This window comes from Rhea americana, unplaced genomic scaffold (assembly GCF_003343005.1).
Source record: "Rhea americana isolate MKP2758 unplaced genomic scaffold, rheAme1 scaffold_66, whole genome shotgun sequence".
Classification (NCBI taxonomy): domain Eukaryota; kingdom Metazoa; phylum Chordata; class Aves; order Rheiformes; family Rheidae; genus Rhea; species Rhea americana.
In genome coordinates this window covers 3,054,579-3,074,445 of record NW_028186823.1, presented here as the reverse complement: position 1 = coordinate 3,074,445, position 19,867 = coordinate 3,054,579, and the positions used below count along the sequence as shown (strand labels likewise).

Here is a 19,867-nt window from a genome sequence, read left to right as displayed (position 1 = left end):
TATTTATTTTAGTATAATCATGATTTATAGTTCCCCGCTTCAGACACATGAAACAAGCACACTATGATTGGTCCAAATCCTAATCACTCTTTATGTTTGATAGCACAAGTGACATGCAATTCTATACAAAATAACTCACACAGCTATGTATTCCCTTCAGTGTCCCCAGCATACTTCAATGTTTCTAGGCAAAGTCCCCATTCCAGAATCCTCTACCACCACTCCGTCACTGTTCATGATTTCTCCTCCAAAACMTTTCATCTATATGAATAATTTCCTTCTGCTCCTCCGAACGTTTTTGCTGCCTGCATTCCTGACATCTTTCATGATCCCTCTAGAAATAGCCAACAGCAACCTTTGTAGCTGCCATTTCCCATTATCAGGCAACCAGCACGCGAGGGAGCTTCTGAGCAAACTGAAGCTCGTAAAACTGAACAGTTGGCAAATACCTCATGAGCTCATCTAKTTCATTCCCAAGGCAGGATCAACAATGTCTGTCTCATTCCTGGCAAATCTTTGTCTAACCTGCCTTGCAAGATTCAAGTTAAGACTCTGCAACCTCAGCAATCTCCAAAGCCAAAGGAGAGTAAGTTGTGTCAATCCAACTTAGAGGTGAAAAGGCAGAAAGAAAGCAAACCAAGCCCTATATTCAGACTAGAGTTTTCAGTCTAACATGAATGCCTGTAAAGGCTAATATCAGACAGAACCTATAAACTGTACATATTCAGATTATGCCATAGCAATATAAGAATGGTAGAACAGAATGGTTCTTCTAACCMATTTTCCTCAGAGTCAAATTGTTTGGGGAATAAAATGAGAATAGCTCCTCAGAATGCTCTCCCAGCTTCCAACCACTTGTGGCTCAGGATTTCTAGACCTGAAGACAGTGTCCATACTGAATATCACTTCCGTATACTTGTCCAGTTACTTCCTGATCCCATGAAAACTTTAATATTCACATGTAGTATTTAGTTTTCCTGTAACAGGGAGTTGTCTGTGCTGTTGAAGAACCATCTCCTTATGTTTGTTTTGAATATATTATCTGCTAAGTTCCTTTGATGCCTCCTAGTTCTTACATTTGAAGAGAAAACAAGCAACTGATCCTTATTCACWCTCTCTAAGTGCCTCTCAGCCATTTCTTTCCCAGGCTGGAGAATCCCAGCCTGCCTAGTCACTCTTGGTATGGAAGCTACTCTGTATGTTTTRTCGTCCTTCCTTCAACTTTTTTCAATATGACTGTTTACTTTTTCAGAGGCAGTGACCAGAAATTTAACATTCAGTTTACTTTCTTAGCTACTATTGAGCATTGAAGAGATGTTTTCATAAACTTACATACACCCCATGTTTCACACTCAGGTGGTCAGCCCAGAGTCATTATTTTATAGGTAAAGTTATATTTTTCCCCAAGTGCACTGCTTTGTTTATCTACATGCAGTTTAAGATGCTATTCCAGTGCCCAACCGTTCCATCTCCTTCTGTTCTTCAGTCTTTGTAGAGTTCCACTATTAATCTCCCTTTACTGCATAATCTACCCATTTATCTTTTATGCAATCCATGCAAAGATCTTCCCTCTTATCCTGTGGATGCTTATGTGTTTTTAAGTGCACTTAGTTGAATAAGTGTTGAATAAGTGGTAGAGGCACAAGCAGATGCTGCCAACCAAACATCTCCCATATCTGCATGAATCTTATCTTCTTACAGGAACCACATGGATTTATGAAGCGTGATTTCCCTATACAAAGCTGTATCACACTTTCCCACGTGTCATATTTATCTATCTTCTTATCCTGCACACTAKTTTTTTCTAAATATATCAGGTTTACCTGGGTGTAATTCCTCCAGTCTCCTTTGGAACCATTTTTAAAAGCTGGCATTATATTAGCTACTTGCAGGTGCTCAGTTCTAAGCCTGTTTTAAATAAGAAGCTATACACTACACTTACTTCAACTATTTCATTCTTGAGTCCCTTTAGRTCTCTTGGGTGAGCACCATCTGGTTTTAACATTTTCTTCCTATTCATTTTGTTTATTATTTGCTTCATACCTCTTCTACAGACACTTGAAATAGATCATCTGATGATCCCCATAAGGAAGTGCCATGAAACCTCTCCAAGTTCTCCACAGTGAATACAGGAGAAAAAAAAAAAAAAAAATCAGTTATTCTGCTACAGCTTTCTTTTCCCTTTTATGCCTTGGTTATCTATTAGTCCTGTCATTCCCCAAATCATTCAGCTTACCTTGAGTTCAGAAGAAATACGCAGATGAAGAAACACTTCCCAGATTGCTTCAGAAGGTTAGTATTTTGATGGAAGTAGAAACAGTCCCCCTCTCCATTTTGAATATGACTGGGGACAACCTGCTTTGCACAAAGATCTTGCTGTACAGCAACAGTTATTTTTCTGCTCAGCCACTGTTTGTATATTCTGCACATAAAGATAGAAGGTCTGAGACGGAGGCTCAGACATATATTATGATTAAAAATATGAGCTTAGGTTGTGCACTTTGAAGTAGAGTCCTTGCTGYTGATCCTGTTAGCTCTTTGCTTTCTTTGAACTCTCTAAGTGCTCAGGCCCTTTAAATATTAGGATTAGAGCAATCATTTTGATGCTGATGTGAATGTTCATGTCTAACACTTCTCACAGAGCTGAAAAAATATACCATTCATTATCGGCCTGATTGATAGACATATGGATTGTGTTTGTCCCTGTTAAGTGTGTATGCACACGGGGGTCTAGTGAGTTGCTGTCTTAATGTGAATGAAATTCAAATGTTATGAGTAAAATGAAATAAAGGGTTTTGTGAYAATGGCACATCTTGATGATGTGTCTCAGGCTGAAGGATAAGTGATTTTTAAAAAATTATTAGAGAGAAGTCAGAAGTCACATTATGAAGCAATGCCAATCCTTTAATTCAACGCTAATATCTAATCRTAAAATCAAAAGGGTCCTTGCTGAGTTGCTGCAATACTGATGTCTTACCAAACTGTGAAACAGGTGGGAGCATCACAGCTAAAAAACAGTTAGAGTTTGTCTAGAATAGTAGGAATTAGTCTAGAAATTGTTTTTTCACACTCCACTGAAGTTGCATCTGTGCCTTCAGCACGGACATACCCTGAGACATGGTCTGTTTGAGTAACTTCCCCAAAGTGGCATGTGGAGTCAGTGGCTGCCGGGAGAAGAGCCAGGACTCCTACGACCTGGCTGGGGGCTCTGTTTCACACACCTGCACTGCTGGACTGGCTGGTTACTTTCCAGAGAGGTGGTCTGCCCTCATGTTGGCTCTTCCTTATATCCAGAAGTATTTTCAGAAATCCAGACTCCAGTTTTGCGAGGAAGTGTTCTTAAGACTTGGACGTCCAGAAAAAACAAGGGGAAGGGACTTGCTTGTTTCTGTAAGCAGACACAACACTGACAGACAGTGGAAACTACCCTTGCAGGAAAGGGCAAAGGAAGACATGTTAGGAAAGCAGACCATTAAGTTTGGCTGTCTGCTTCTCTTCTGCAGCCATGSCCAGGCTGCGGTCTCCTAGTTTTCTATTTACGTATCTCTTGAACCCAGAGTAGTTTGCTATTTCTTTTATTAAGCTGCACACTTACCCTATATTTGAATTTGCAAGTACAGGAGAAAAGGGTGGACAGAAAACACAGTTATATGTACTTGGGCAGGAATCCAAGTTAAAAATCTGTTCACAAGTCCTTTTCTAGCAGCCAGCACAACTCCCTGCATAACCAGTCCCTAATCCCTTCCAGACATGATGAGTTGGCCTGGCCTGTGCTGTTCATGTGCTAGGTCTCTGCTAACTCAGCCATTTTGGTTAGGCAAATATGGAAACAATTGCCAAAAGTAAGCAACCAGGAGTGGTGGCAGACTGCAGTAGGAAGTGATGATAACAGGGGGAAGAATGGCTGGAATGAAAGAAAACCTGTGCCCATACCCTAGTGATCCCTACGGTTCTAGTTAGGTGCTCTTGCTTGTGGTGGTGGGAGTGAACAAACCAGCCATTGCACCCCATTGTACATACTGCTGCAGACGCCTGGAAGTGGAGTGAGGCCTGCTGAGAAGAAAAAGACTGGTGAACCAACTGGCCTCACACGCTGCAACCTTCTGCCTATGCCAATGACAGAGTGGTCTTCTCACGGTGACTGTGTTGTCTGCCTTGCTGACCTCTCTGCTTTCTGTGGCTGCAGCTGTGCTAGAAGACCTCGTTGGCCCAAACATGGAAAATGATGMTCTACACTGTTCAATCATGAGTGCAACCCCTGGCCTGTTTGTGCCCCAAACCGACTATCACTCCTGGGCATGGCTCAAGGGCTGTCATGCACTAAGGACTGCGCCTAATAGGCAGGGTGGATGTGGTCATCTTGTTTCGTGTGGCACGACAATGTAACTGTACAGACACACTGTGCCATGCTAGTTGGCCTCAGGGCTAATCTTTTGTTATAAAACAAAATATTGAGACAAAGCTAACCAAGAGAAAAATGGTAATGAATCAGTTCTATCTACTTTCCATAAGAATGTCCTTAGAAAGCCATTCCTGAGATTGCTAGGGTTTGGTTGCTCTGGTTTGGTCCTTCATCTCATCYACCATTTGTTCCTCAGGGCCAGGAGAAGGCCTTTTTTGACCTACTCACAACCCTTTTTCTTGAAGCTTCTGTTGCTTGCGGTTCTGTGATCCTTTGGTCTTCAGACCTGGTCAAGCCTGGATGTGAGATCATTGAAAGAGACCGTTCTGCTCTTTGCTTTTCAGATGTATACAGGAATATCGACATACAGAAGCATTGGGTTGTTCGCTTCTATCCACTTCAAGTGCTTTCTGAATAGAAGACTTTGTCTTTTTATGGAGCACATCACATACTATGTTCATATAATTTTGTCCATATAATCATACCCTCTGTTTAGCCACGGTATTTCAAAGCAACAAAAATTATGTCCTCAAAGAGTAATTGCATTAATAAATTATATCCTCCTTAGGTTATGTATGAAGCTGCAAGCTATTGAACTGCCAGAGTTAAGTGAGGTGACACTATGAATAGCACTATGGCTTTATTTAAAGTTGCAGTCCACTCACAAAATTGAATATTATTAGAGTGAAACTGAAGTATGCTTCTGCAGGCAAAACTGGAGTCCTCATTCAGAGTGAAACTATTTCTGAAGCTGATGAGATTTTGGGGTGAAGTGTAAAACAATTTTAAAATAAATGATCTTGGTTTAAATCTTGATAAGAGATTCCAAACAGCTTCTATGCTGGATTATTTATAATTATTGAATATTTTCTCTTTGATTGCCTCACTAACATACTTACAAAAGCATCTTCCACYAGTAAGAGTAAGTTCTGTTCTCATATTGACTTCTCTATGGAGGACTGAGAACAGAATGATGCTAGCCTGGTGGCATGGGTGTAACTGAAGGCACCTGTTTCTATTCTCGGTTGTAGTTCATGGTCCAGAACATAAGTAGTGTGATACTCAGATCCAGGATGAATTGCAGAATCATCCAAAATCCATTTTTTTGGATATACTGAGCTGTAAGCATGGAGATTTGGTAAGCCATGTAGCTTGTATAGTTGCTTTTCAGCAGAGCACTGTGTCTTCAGTTTGAGTATACTGGAAATCGTCAAACCTGTGAGTAGGAATATGAAGGAGCCGCAACCTTTGGAAGGTTATCTTTGTCTTTAGAAGGGGACAAAGCCAATGCAGTATGTTAAAATCAAAAGCCTATACTAGAAATGTTAGTCATGTGGCTTATTTTCCATGCTTTTGTTTCAAATCACATTTTACTTATTTTAAGAAGTGATCAGTCTGAAATGAAAGACTCCAGTCCAGTGTCCCAGCTGACCATTTTCCACTGCTACCACAGTCACAYTGATGTTTTTGGGAAGCAGTTCAATAAAAATAATTAAAAGCATAGGTCTAACTCATTGCATCAGGTCAGGAAAGTACCAATCATCCTGCAAAACCTCTTCTCTCCATTCAAGACTTCTACAAAGGAACTGTTAATGTTTCCATCACAATCTCCAATTTTTCAGAGATATTTACACAAAAATGTGCAAAAATTTTCAAGTAGTATTGGCTGAAAACACTATTGGACTATAGTCATTGCAAATTTTAAAATAAATTTGTGTCTCTCCTTCTGAGGATATTTTTTTAAACTTAGTGATTAAAAATGTTATTTGCAGTTTGTCTAGTTTTTCAATTATTTCCCTTTTGTTTTAGCTTGTGAATAGTTCACAAACATTTTTAAAGACTCTGGTCTTTGCAGAGAGAAGGCATGAARTACAGCCCACAGAAATGGATACAATGGCAGTTTTCAGGAGGTGATCCCCTACCTAAAGGACATTTCACTGAGTCAGCTTGCTCACTTCTTGTGTCAGGGAGCAAACAACACGTGCTGCTTTCTGTCATTAGCAGCTTGAACTACATGCCCAAGGCAACTGAGCGGAGAGTATTTTCATAATCATTATCAATCTTGTGAATCATACAGATTCCCAAACACGGGCCTGTGGTTAACAGGGCTATAGGTGTAAGAGGAAAGCTTACCTAGAGGTCCTAAATTTGTTACAGCATGTTTTAGCTTTACTATGTCTGAGAAGAATTATGTCATTTTCTGCCTGCATGTAACTGGGCTAATGAAATGAATGGTCTAGCAAACCATCACCTGCTCCAGAGTTTCTGTTTCTCTTCTGTAACCCATCATTCCTAAATAATCTCTCTCATGCCTTTTTATTTTGAAAAGCCAAGCAAAGTAATTTCTGCAGATCTGTTACAGCCCCACCAAGCTGAGAGGAAAAATTCCATTAAATTTCCTGGGAGSAAAAATTCCTTTAAAAATATATCCGCTTCCTACACAGAAGCACTTTCTATTCATCTCCTTCCTATGCTTTGTGTCCCACTTTGCCATCTGGAGGTAGATTTTAAAGCGTTCTTATAGCCCAAGGATAGCTTGGTTCACCTCATAGCTCCTCAACAGAATACACCAAAATGCAGAAAAACCTGCACAAGAAACAAAAATGACAAAGAAGAAAGCTGAGAAGTAAGCTCTACCCAATTCGTATTACAGACAGTCTATACAACTTCAGCTTTTCTGCATGGACCTGTATGGAAGACTCCAAACCAGGGCTTTGGTGCAGGAAAGCACCCTGGTTCATAAAAGTGAAAAAGGAGAAGAGCACAAGTCCCCAGTCAGGGACTTGTGATAACACAGTCCATTTCTGGATCAACTGCTTGTGTACTCTGGACRAATAATTTGTGGTAGCATCCATTTCACCTCATTTTAACTGACCAAATTTTATCTGGTYGAAACAAGCCATCTGTTTTCCCACTATACTGGACAGAGAAAGTGAGGTGCTTGCAAGGAGTGATTCATCAGATACCTACTGAAGATGGAATTACCTGCCCTATAGATGTACTTTTCTTTCCCTGTTGAATTAGAGGGAATCCAGATGTCTAGTTTTGATGGGCACCTGACCTTTTGRTAGCTAATGTTGGAAGAATTCTAGCCCTAGAGGCAGGCCTGCAGAAGGTGTAAGCACTGTAATGCTGAGCATATAGAAGTTAGGCAGCTGTGTCCGGAAGCAGAATTCACACACTCAGTTTCTACTCCCATATTCCTTCTGCTGAAATGAGCAGAGCTGGTACACTGCRTTACTGGTGTTGCCTAGACGTTTTCTAATGCAGATGAAAGGAAAAAAAAGGGAGAGTCTCTCTCTGAGAGTTCCTTCTTGGGGCTCAAGGTCAGGGCAGCCCTGAGCTGGGTCTCATAGCTTGGCAGTTCTCAATATATTTCAACATTCAAATCTGCTCTTGGATCTGGCCCTTAGTTCCTCTTTTCTAAATTAGGAGTAATTCTATTTTTTTTTCCTGTAAAAGGATGTTGTGAGAAGAAATACAGCAAAAACTGAAGCAGCTGGGTGGTATGAGTACCTAACACAGAGTATGTTTATCTTACGCTTATTTGAATTCCTGACCTGGAAGTTTAGACCTAGAGGTCAAAAACTACTASAAATAGAGTTTATTCTGGTAGCTTGCTCTCCTCTATTGCTCCTTACCATGAGTGCCATGCTACGCAATGTTAGTCCGTCTGTCTTGTGCTATAAGCAATGTCCTAACCCCCTGAATTATCCTGCTGCCTTCTGCCCCCACATTTCCAAACGCACCCAACACCAGTGGCTGTAGAGAGTGTTGCTGTGGGTCAATATGTGCTTCATGAATAGGGAATTAAGATACTCAGGGTTACTGTGTGGTGGCGTCTGCAGATAGTAGGCACCCCTGTTTTCATATGATAATCTGTTGGCATGTAAGGGCTTTTCTTCCTTAGCTGCAGACTACCAGTAAGCAGCTACTAGTCACTGTTACCTATTTCCCTATAACAGAAAGTGTGCAAATCTCCAGTAAGACTTTGGCTGGTAAGCATAGCAGGGAATATGATGGCTTGAAAGCCCACTGGCTTTGTTTATTAAGTGTTTGAAACAGTTTCTGTTCCCACAGATTTTGTGCCCATTCTGTTCCTATGACAATGCGATTTGAAAATTTACTTATTTTCTTGTTTATAAGAAGTGTTTTCCTGTCACTTGTTGCTATATGAAAATTTCTGAGTGACAGCAGGAAAAAACAACTCTAAACAAGAAGCAGTACAGTTAGGGACACACAAAGTRTTATTTAAAATATTAAGTAAAACTGTAGGTTTCTTTTAGCTTTTTCAGCTTAAGTGCTTCTYGGTGGCATTTGTAACAGCAGTCAGTAGATTTACCTTCAGCAGAAATGTTGCAAATTTTACAAAGTTAATGGATCCCTCTAAAAATGTGCATTTCTARTTAGTGTTCCTTCCATGTTCGTGTCAGAATAAGCTGAGAGAAAACAGGCGGAGTTGCTCAAACTGCTTAGAGAAACTAGGCCCCTCTGTAATATGACCTATGCTCCTCTGAGCTAATCAGCGTTAGATGATGAACATTGTTGAAACTGCCTGAGATTTATCAGCATGAAACTGTACTCACTGTGATATAAAGCCAGAGATAAAATATTACAGCCAGTAATAATTCATCCAACAGAAAAACAACTGTGTCTGAAGCACTCACATTGCCTATGTTCTGATTAGACAATGCACAGCTACAGAAAAGGAAATCTGGTGAGGAAAATGTGAAAACTCTTTGCTGATGCAAACCAACACAGGTTCAGTGCCACTAGAATTAGAAAGGAAGAAAGAGGAGATCTGGGCTTCACTAAAATCGGTGAATGCTTCTGAGCAAAATTTCCATTAATTTCAGCAGGGCCAGAATTTCACCCCGAAGTGTTCACATTTCCTTCCTTCTCTGATTTTCTTCCTTATAAAATGGTCTCTTAGAATTCCTATATTAAAGAAGTGTTTGAATGAATCTGTCCCCTTCCAGCCTCTTGGCAGCTGCTATCAAAGGTCTGCCTTGTTCCGATGGCTTAATGTTTGGAAGGGAAAAAGTAAAGTTATTCATCCATTAATCGTATTTTCAAATGCTAGGTAAGAATRGAGTATTATTGTTGGAAAGACTGCCTTTAGAATAAGCTCACTTTGGGAACAGGCTTTTGGACTTAAATTTAATTTGAATATAAAAATAGAATAAGACAAAATTCAAATCCAGTGAAAAATTACTGCATTAGCATGTGTCTTCCTGAGTTTTTTCAAGCTAAAGATCTTTGACTATTTTTTTTTAAAAGCCCAATGTTTTACTGTAAGTGACTGGAATACTACTTTTGTTTCTCCTTTTCTAGAGGGAATACTGTCAACACACCAGTGATGATACCTTAACACTAAGCACCTAACCAGAAAGATTTTGTGGTGTCTATTGTTTTTGCCTGATGCTTGGATGATAGARAAAGAACCTCAGGACATGAGTAAATTTCTGGCACTACTGAAGTGAGGCTACTCTACTAAAAATAACAGTTTTGTGCATGACTTCTTTTTTGTGCGGTTTACTGTAGAGGCACATCAGTTTAGCTTWTTGGCAGGGTCTTGGGCAAACAAGACAATGTGGGGTATTGGGCTTGGGCAAGGCAGCTCGCAGTCCACACTGGAGGACTGCTAAAAGGCAACAGTGTACTCTTCAGTGGGAAGCTCCTACCTCTGGGCTTCAGGCAAATTACAAAACTCATTTCACCAATGCTGGGGACCAGAAAGTCAGAGCTCTGAGAAAATCTGAAAAGAGCAGATCCTGGGCTAGTGGTGGAGTAGTAACTACTGGAGAACAGAGAGRCGTGCAGAGACCCTGACTGCAATGCCTGAAGAAGTCAAGCCTCCCCAGGCRTCAGTGAGGGGACAGTAAGCCTTTAGATGAGATAGAAGTATTCAGCTGATTTGGTACTCTACATTTGTTTTTTCTTCTGCTTGAGTTATGTGCTGTTCTTCACATAAAAGGAGCAAACTAGTTTCTCAACTTGCTCYTTTGCTACTCTCTACATCAATAGTCACAGGCCCCCACCAGAGTAAGCCAGAATAGCTCAGTCAAACTAAGCGTGTTAATGGAGGTTGTCCACTTTGGGAGTGGTGAAGGAACAAAGCTGGATGCATGTAGGTGTGCACTTGAGGCTATGACAATGCTAATAAATCAAACAGGACYGCAGGGTGCTCCAGGCACTGCGACTCAACTGGCCACGCTGATCAGTTGCCCAAATGGTCCCTACTGCACTTTTGGTCTGYGCCAGCTAGCGCTCCCCTGGCCAGATCCTGGGCATAGTTTGAGATGTAGGTATCCCATTTCCAGGATATTTTTGGGATGTGGACACTGTATTCAGACACCAGGAGTATGTAAGGGCATGGACACAGACTGGTTCAAGCCAGGCAGCCCCAGGACCTCTTTTCCCAGAAGGAGATTTTCTGGGCATATTTCATTCACTACTACAGCAACCCCCAAGTTGAACTCAACATTTCYGCACTTAGAGGCCCAATCAACAGTTGATGGAAACACCCATATTTCAGCTAATGTCAATAGATCTTTGATTGTATCAAGTAAGGATCTTCTCCTTTGCCTCTGAAGTCTCCACTTAGGCATGGACCCAGTCCCAAATGCTTTGAAGTGAAGTGAGCCATTTGTACATGCCTTGGATGTGGATCAGGCCTAAGTCCTGCTCTGCAGAGATCCAACATCCTTATCAGAGTCCATGGAGCAGTGGTTGCTCAGCATTTTGAAAACAAGCCTTCTTTTATTTTTTTCCCTGAATAATGCAATAGCAAATAAACTTTTATGCAAAGCATGATAGCTTTAGATCTCTGCCTAAAAATAAATTAGTATTTCTTACCTTTGTATCATACTTTGTGATCCTTGCTTGGAAAAGTGTCTTGTTATGAGAATACTTATAACAAAAATGCATGTGTAAATGCATCCAAACACACATACCACATACACAAACAATCTTATTTTTCCAAAGATRTCTTCTTTTATTGGCTTCATTTGAAAATTAATGCTCTCATAAGATAGGTTGAAAGTGATTTAATGTAACAATAGCCTGATAATTGGCATTTGGCAGTTATTACTAATGCTGTTTTACAGACAAGTTCTGAAGAATTCTTGCTTTGACACCCCGTTATGTTTCAATGMTTTTCTTTCTTTTCCCTTTCACACAGCTGCTGTGATCCATAACAAATAATTGTTTAAACGTGAAATCAGCAAGCATYGCATGTAATTTGCCTTTCTCTCTTTCAAGGTCATTAGGAAATGGTGTCAAAGAGAAAGAAGGCAAGTTAAATGTTCCTTCTGTCCCCTTTTTTTTCAATGTCWATTCAGTTTCCAAATAGTCATCACAAAGAAGAAAATGCTGATAGAGAGAAAAAAAAAATAATCAAAAGCTTTCTGCCTAAAGTCATTTAGCTTCCTATTCAAACAGGAAAGTGTCTATAGTTAGACATGGTTGTATTCCTTGAGAACATGAAAACATGACAGCATATTATTAGTGCAGAAACTAAAGAGCAGCTGTTATTTAGCACCTGATTCCCAAGAGCAGRCTGGAGATGCAAAATGAAAGACTGTGTATGTGCGCTGACAGACAGCAAGGAAAGAACAAACAACCTAAAACCCACTCTTCCTGTGCAAAAGCAGTGCCCTGCTCACRATCCCTATGTAGAAGGTGTTGACAAATTTCCAGCCCTCCTCCAGAAAGGGAAGGTGAAGGGTGTAAAGGGGCCAAAGGACAGCAAAAATCAAAAGAAGTCACTTTCTTACCTTCCTGTGGCTCGGTGGTGCCTCTGCTTGCTAGTGCGCGAATGAGAGTAGACAGGGGAAAATGCAGAGACTTACTGCTTTATTGGATTATCCAAACTATGCATTTAGTAATTAGGCACTCATTCTTCAGACAAGCTATAAATATAATATCTCCAAAGTACCAGCCACCCATGAGAGATAAGAACAGCAGCACCTCTGTGCTGCTGGCCTTTTAAGGCRTCATAGTTATGGTAGCACAAGACCTGTAATGGAAAAGGGCTGCTGCTCTCCTGAGTACCCCGGCCCTTTGCTCTGCTTGATTTGGGATTGTCTGATCTTAAAATACACTCACCTACTGTAGTGAGGTTCTGGGAGGTATCCTCAAAGAACAGGAGTAATTTAATGACCTGATATTTTAGCTGAGCTGTAAGAGTGCAGCTTTTAAATCAGATGATTTGTCAAAACTTTGAGATTAACAAAAACACGCTAGGAAATGCCGACCACTCTGAGGATGTAACAAACTCTAACTTCCCGTCATTCATCAATCTCAGACATGCAGCCTTGCTGCAAGGGAGTCTGAGCACCTCGTATTCTGCCACATTTCACCCTTGCAACTTGTTGTGTGGGGGAAGGTGTTGCTAGTTCTACCATTTTTACAGTAAAGAGAAGCTCCAGTGACTAGCCCRAGGACATGAAACAAATCCCTGCCAGGCTGGCGGTGGACAGCCATAAYCCAGGAGACTGCTCTCCTCTCCGGGCTTCCTTCCTCCTGTAACGGATTTGTTACGTTAGGTTAAGGGGGCATTCACACATTTAAGAAATGAGAGATTAGAGGTGAAAAAAGTTCAGCAACTCACACTGGCAAAGCCTCTCTGGCTTCAGAAGAAAACCTTCCCAAGCAAGACTCCATGAAAAATTAGGGTTACAACCTATCTCTTTGCTAGTACAAGGTCCATCTCTCGCTGTAATGYACTACCCTAGAGTGCATAGCAGCAGAGACATGATCCTTGACCCAAAGTTGAACTATTTTAATCTTTCTTTTTCACCCAGAAGTTTCACCTAGAATGAAATGCATTTGTCTCAGTGCATTCCACTTCTCCTGGCTGGACAGCCCCATGGGTCCTTTAGGTTCCTGGCAGCAGTTTGGCCTGTGACATCTAAGCTTTTGTTCTGGCTGSCTGCCTGAGAAGTGCCCTTTAGGGATCTTGCTCTGTTTGCAGAGCAGGGAGGGAAAGATGTGGAATAAAGAGTTTGAGCAGACAAGTAGAAAGTCCACACTTGAGAAGAGGGAGAGTGAGATGTCAAGAGGAGACATTTATATAGGCAGGTGAAGAAACAACATCAAGCAGCTTCCACAAACAGGCAAATGACCCTCTCCTTTACACCGCAACACACTTCTCAGACGAAGCACTGTTCTGTTAAGCTGAGCTTGTCCTTCCTCCTGGCTGAATCAGCCRTCCTGCTGGATTTATTTATTATTTCCACATCTCTGGAGGACTCCCCACCATTCTCTTATCTCAAATGCYGAGATAGGTTGGGAAAAAAATGTGGCCAGGAAGTGTCACTCTGTTGGCTGTCTGGATGGCAGCCCCAGGCTGGGGTCTTTCTCATGGTGCCCAGAGAGGAGGTTGCTGCATCGGACAGGTGGGAGCTGTGGCTGGTACCCTCAAGCCAACCCAGGCTGTGAGCATGAGGCTGAGCCCAGGGGCCCAGCGTGGCATTTGGCTGTGATGGCCCCACATGTGATGTCAGCAGTTGTTTCCCACAGGAGACTGGAGGAAGCTTTCCACGAGACACTTAGGTTTCTTTGGAAAGTGTGAGGAGGCAACATTCGTGCCAGCATCTGTTTCTACATGTTTTTGTTACCTGCAGGTTCTCCTCATGCTAGAGGTTGGTCAAATAGAGGGAAATGCTGTGGGGAGAATCCAGTTCAGTGRTCGTTTTGAGAAAGATACACATTTTCAGAGACATTTTCCCAGCTTCCAGAGGAGCTCTTTCTGACACAGATACAGGTGCTGTTTTTCTTTCCCTGAAYGACTTTCACTCTGGAGAGAATTCAGCTTCTGAGAGAAAGCCACCTTTTTCACAACGGAATTCCCTATCTTTCACTCTCTCAGCAAGTTTTCCTAAATTTCCCTAAATTAGAGTAAACTCCGAAGAACCACTGCTTTGCTAAATCACAACACTATAAGAGGTACAGCAAAAATTATAGCCAGGAATGGAGGGTAATTTCAAGTTTCATATAGCAACTCACAATATTTTACAAAGAATAGCAGAACCTATATTCCTGCTATTGTAAGAACACAGGACTATTTATTTCAACTGCTATTACAGTATGCAACTGAGAGCTCTCCCACCACTTATAAATGGCAATATGTATACACCAGCCTCCTTATCCACATGCAACAGTGTCTGAAAAGCTGAAAAAAAAGTATTGGCATATTAATAACCATTAGCAGATATTCTCACCTCCTGGCTTTTCTCTGAATAATTCATCTGGATAGCAAACATGGGTCAAGCTGTGGAGATTTTATATTAACACAGAAAGTATGCCAGGTTTTCTGACATGACAAACTGATTTATGGTTTGATATGGAGCCCAGTTAGGTTTTATGTTTTTGATCCCAAACCAATCAGAAGCTGGCATTTGGAGGGTTCATCCCAACTTGAAAGCTTATAACAACATGTCCTCAGTCCCTGCCAAGCAACGCAATCTGACAGCCTGAGTCAAGCCTCCTGGAACAAATGCCTTTCACATGTCTCCTTTTGTCCGTACAAAAATTTCCTACTTCCAGGCACCATGAACTAGGAGCATGGCCTAAAGACTTAGATTAAGGAGATAAGAGAAATATCCTACAGTTGTTTCTTGATGAAAATATTCTTCATCCTAGAGTAAGCGGCCTTTTGCCACATGTTCCTTTAGCTACTGTGTAAACAGCCCTTTCTCATTTCCTAGAATGATAAACAGTTATGAAAAGCTGTATAAGCAGCAAAAATGTGGTAGTTAGCACGTATGTTTGGACAGCTCTGGAAAGCCTCAACCTTTTCACGTTAGCCAAGTTTTTGTTTGTATGATTCAAAGATCCCAGCTACATTGTAAAAACAGCCTAGATAAAAGAAGATAGTTGTCCCCAACCCCTGTCTATACTAGACAGTGRTGACGTGTTTATTTCCCAGGTGTCACTCTGGTTACAGAGCATATCTGGATAAACATCAAGCACTGGTGGACCAGTTTTGAGTAAATGTGGCCTCCTAACACACTTCTAGCCTCTTCAGAAAGATGATCACAGATCCATTAACTCAAATGTTGCTACTTTTCTCTCTGAAAAAAATGTTCTGTAAAGCTGGTTGCCATCAGCTGCCCTTCTCACTTAAAATGCCCCAGCTTTGTTTTAGGTATTGCTTTATTCTCTGATGAAGTTCACTGAGGAAAGGATAGCACAGCTTTCCAGGGCTCTGACACTAAGAGCAAAGCAACATCTCCATGGCCCCTTTGACAGCTACATGTGTCCGCCACACCAGGCTTGTCTGCCCACAGCCAGCCCTGCTGCTCCCACGACTATGGTCCTAGGAGGAAACAAAGCAAGAATTTGAGCCAACCATCTGTGCTAAGACAATAGCAGATGTCTCTGCTAGAATGTCCCACACTGTTTCACTGAAAAGGAGATGCTCCATGCTTTAAAGCACAGTCTTCTGTAGAAACCATAATGAAGTCCTGTTATCCATTCATTGTGCTGAAGTTAGAAGTTTTAGAGAAGTTTTAGTAGTGATCTGTCACAATTAGGTTTTGGGCCTACCATCCTTTGCAAGAAGATGATGGAGCCTGGATACCCAAGAAGGATGTAAATTTTCAGTATGAATTTTAACAAAAAAAACATTACTAGCTTGCACTGGTATTGCCTTTTCCAAAGAGCTCTCCTGCCAGATATTCATGGGAATCTGACCTTGCTATCCCTGACATTTGTGTTGATGGTTGCACAGGGGATTAAAACTGCATTATGATGCTGTTGAGCCTTTAATCTAATTTGTTGAGTTTAGAGATAACTTCTGGACATATGATATTGACTGCCAGAGACTCAACAGCAGAGTCAGAGGGGAAGAGGGAGCCTGTGGAGATTTCACCAGTAGTCAGTATTCTACAAACACTTTACGTTCAGGCCCTTGTGGTGAAGAAGATGGGATTAGCATTTGCTGTTATGAACTGGGGATTCAGCTCTGCTAGAAAGCCATCAGCTCATCTGTTCTTACCCTTTGCAATCATGGTTTATCACTAGTTCAATTCTGAATTAGATATGTGCACATGAAACATCAAACCCATCCTCCTTGCAGCTGGAAGAAGAACATTCACAAATCCAAACCCACTAGCATGCAGCCTTTCTTCCCTTCCTGGGAAGCCAGCAATCTCCAGGGCCATGGGTACTGAGATGCCCCTGAGGGACTCCAGCACCAGCTCCCTCCCTGCAGGRCTGCTGTCCTCACGACCACCACCTTATCCGTGCTTCAGAGAACAGACAAGGTTAGGGTGCTTTCATATGAAGCAATAAAGCTGGTGTGATATCCAAGTATTTCTGTCTGGCTTGCCCTCCCACCCTACRTTTTGAGTCAAGACTCCCAGTGTGTCAGCACAGCAGAGTTAAACTTGAGAGCAGGCTGAAACACTTGGAGCCCTGTGACCTTCGTGTTTGCCATGCACGTTGTCATCAGCAGTACACTTCACCTACTTTTTGCCATTAAAAGCTGGCATTAGTCTAAGCCAGTTATCTGTATGCTTTCTTTGGTCTGTRGAGGTGCCTATCTCTTGCTGCAGAGGGAGAGTAGATGACTCACACCAGCTAACTTTTGATGACTAAAGCTATGTGAAATGCATCTAAATCAAAATGAGATGCCCTTGCTGTGTCTAGTGTGCCACAAAAATGCCTGTGTTGGGCCAGATGTAGGTTAGTCTAGCCCATTTCCTTGACTCCAGCAATGGCCTGAGAATAAAAATTCCCTAGAGCATTCTCCCAAATTAATTTTGGTTTGGGGACTCCCTGAGACAGAAGCAAAGGCTATATTTAGTGACCTTGATGGATATTTTTTTTTCCTTTCCATGAATTTCTCCAGCTGCTTTTGAAAACAAATGTTCAGAGTGCTTGGTCCTTCTCACATCCAGTCAAGGCAGACTGCACTCCTCCAGGCCTGGTGACTTGCAGAGGCTGAGGGAGCTCTCAGATGTGGGTGCCATTTGTTTTACTGAGTTCCTCCCTGCAGCACAAACAGTACCTGCACCCGGACAAATGCTGGGYCGTAAGTGATGCAGATGCACCTTCATTTGAAGATTCAGAGGCCTAACACCTCTTAAAATAAACTCTGCATGGAAAACTTAGGGAACTCCTACTTTTCTCCCCCTCTTCAACCCCTTCCCCACTCACACTGAGCGAAAGTAATCCAGTCCCCAGGCTGCACTGCTTTTCAGCCCTTGCTTCATAGCCTTAAGTCTGAGGGCTCATTTTGCAAACCCAGTGACACAGCATTGACAAGTGCCCTGAGTAAAGACAGGACTAGGTGATACGTCTTTAGACAGAGGGAGCTCTAGATATATTTTCAAAGTGCATCAATGTTGGAAAAGCACAAATCATTTCTTCTTCACTTCTCCATCTATCTGCCCAGCAAATGTTACGGCTCACAAAAGACCACTGCTCTTAGCAGCTGTCTCGTGGCCTCACCTCCGCCCTTTACCGTTTTGTCTGAAGCGCTTGTTCAYCCCGTTCTGGCTGCTGATTTTGGATCATGATGAGACTTCTTCAGTCCAAATCTAAAAGTACAAACTAAACCCTGACAAATCAAGATAAGTTTAATTTAACAACATGCTGGAATGTAACTATCTGTGAGCTGCAGTGATTAAAGGATCCAAGTGACTGCCTGAATTCGAAACAGAAGGGGAAAGAAACCCCAGTAAAACTGAATTTCAGCATCCCATTTGCGCAGCACCTGTCTGTTTGTGTTAATATCTTTACTGCACTGTACCTTGCTCTGTCAGTAACTATGAGGACAAGAAACTTTCAGGACTCCTTTCAGAAGAAAGGCAATTTTCTCATGAGATAACTGTTATCTGAGAAAAGTATAGTGTTGTACACTGAACAGCAACAGTCAGTAATTGCCACAGCAAACTCAGTTGAGCAAGTTCCCTGTCTACTTCACCAGCTTATAGATATACAAGGTATAGATAAAGAATTTTAGCCTGAGTGGTTACATTTTGATACATACAAGAAACTAAAACAAGCTTTTGTACTGGAAGATCTGGATTGCCTTAAGCATAGGTATAATCACCAGCCTGCCTATAGTAAATAATAATAATCCCTGGTCTGGAATTAATTCACTGGGTGACCTTGGACATGACACTTACATCCACATTATCAAAACTGGCAAGTGCCTGCAAGGACACTGAAGGACAGAGGAATTGCAAGTGTCAAGCGAAAAAAATCAAATTAAGTTCCCTGGGGTTCAGCTTTCCAGTTTATAGGAGAAACTGTGAGGGATCATTGCTGAGAACAAGCTCTTAAAAATACACTCAGATCTTAAAAATAAACTTCAGTGGACTTCAGTGGACTTCAGAGCTGTCAGAGGACTCTTTCCGGCATAAGCATACTTCTCATCAAAATGCCGCAAGACTGGTTGTGATAGCATTTTCTCCACTTCATTTCCCTCAAAGCTTGTATTAGGGGAGGACATGGTCTCAAGCACAAAGTGCTCTGGCAGTGTCCAGGTGGCAAGTGATCCTCAGGGAACCAGATCGAGTTTCCTGTTTGAAAGAAGCCTACAAACTGCTCTGAACTGTCACTATAGGGAGCTTTGCTGAACCGAACTGGAACAGAATATGGTCCTTTTTAGTGCATCCCAGTCACAAATTTTCTATCAATGATATGACTTTCTCCAATTGTGTTAGAAGTTCTGTGTACCTCACACAAAAACCATCTTGTCTGCACGTGCTATATTGCAATCAACAGGCTATTTTTAGGACCTATTAGGTAGGATTTCAGTCTTCATTTGTAAGATTAGTATGACTATTGTATTACTGTCAAAGACACTTCCCAAACCAATGCAGAAACAGAAACTGGAAAGAACTGGAAGAATTCTGAATCAGCATTGGGATAATGTAGGTAGCAATAAACCTAAAGTCTTCAACAAAACATTTAAGCCTGGTATCATCTCTGCACACAGTGGAATGGGACAGGAGAATCAAAAGATCAGTGATCTCCCTTTCTGGCACTGCCTTAATGTAAGCCTGGTGTGGTAAGCCAGGTTAGTCTACTGAAAGCCACTGTGTGCAATTCGAAACAAACATAGYAATATTAAGGAGTTTTGTTTGTAAACAGCAGCTGCTGGCATTCCCCTGAAGACATTATCAGCTGCATAACTGGTAACTCAATCTTTGCTAGCTGTGCCTTGTGAGGCTGCTAAAAGTGTAGCCTAGGGGAACTATGTACCTTTTAGGCCATTTAGCACAATGTGAAGAATTTCACTGGGGATCCTATATTAATGCAAATGCCAGAATGAATGTCAARCCTGACACTTACTGCTTTCCCTTCTCCAGATTCTGCATGTTACCATGATCAAAAACTTGTTTTCTCTCTTTTCTGAGTCACCGATTTGCCTCTTTTCTCATCCACAACATTAAAAGTCTTTAACTGATTGTATTTAYACTTTAGCTGTTTCAATGATGTCTTTTA

General features: G+C 41.6%; 1 protein-coding gene across 1 annotated transcript in view; it reads right to left on the bottom strand.

The window, feature by feature from the left end:
• FHL2 (four and a half LIM domains 2) overlaps nucleotides 1-12,318 on the bottom strand; it is a 44,446-nt gene extending 32,128 nt beyond the window's left edge. Inside the window, exon 1 of the mRNA XM_085320853.1 lies at nucleotides 12,181-12,318. The gene's annotated coding sequence lies outside the window, so the exon portion shown is untranslated. The remainder of the gene's footprint in view (nucleotides 1-12,180) is intronic.
• Between the last annotated feature and the right edge of the window lie 7,549 nt (nucleotides 12,319-19,867).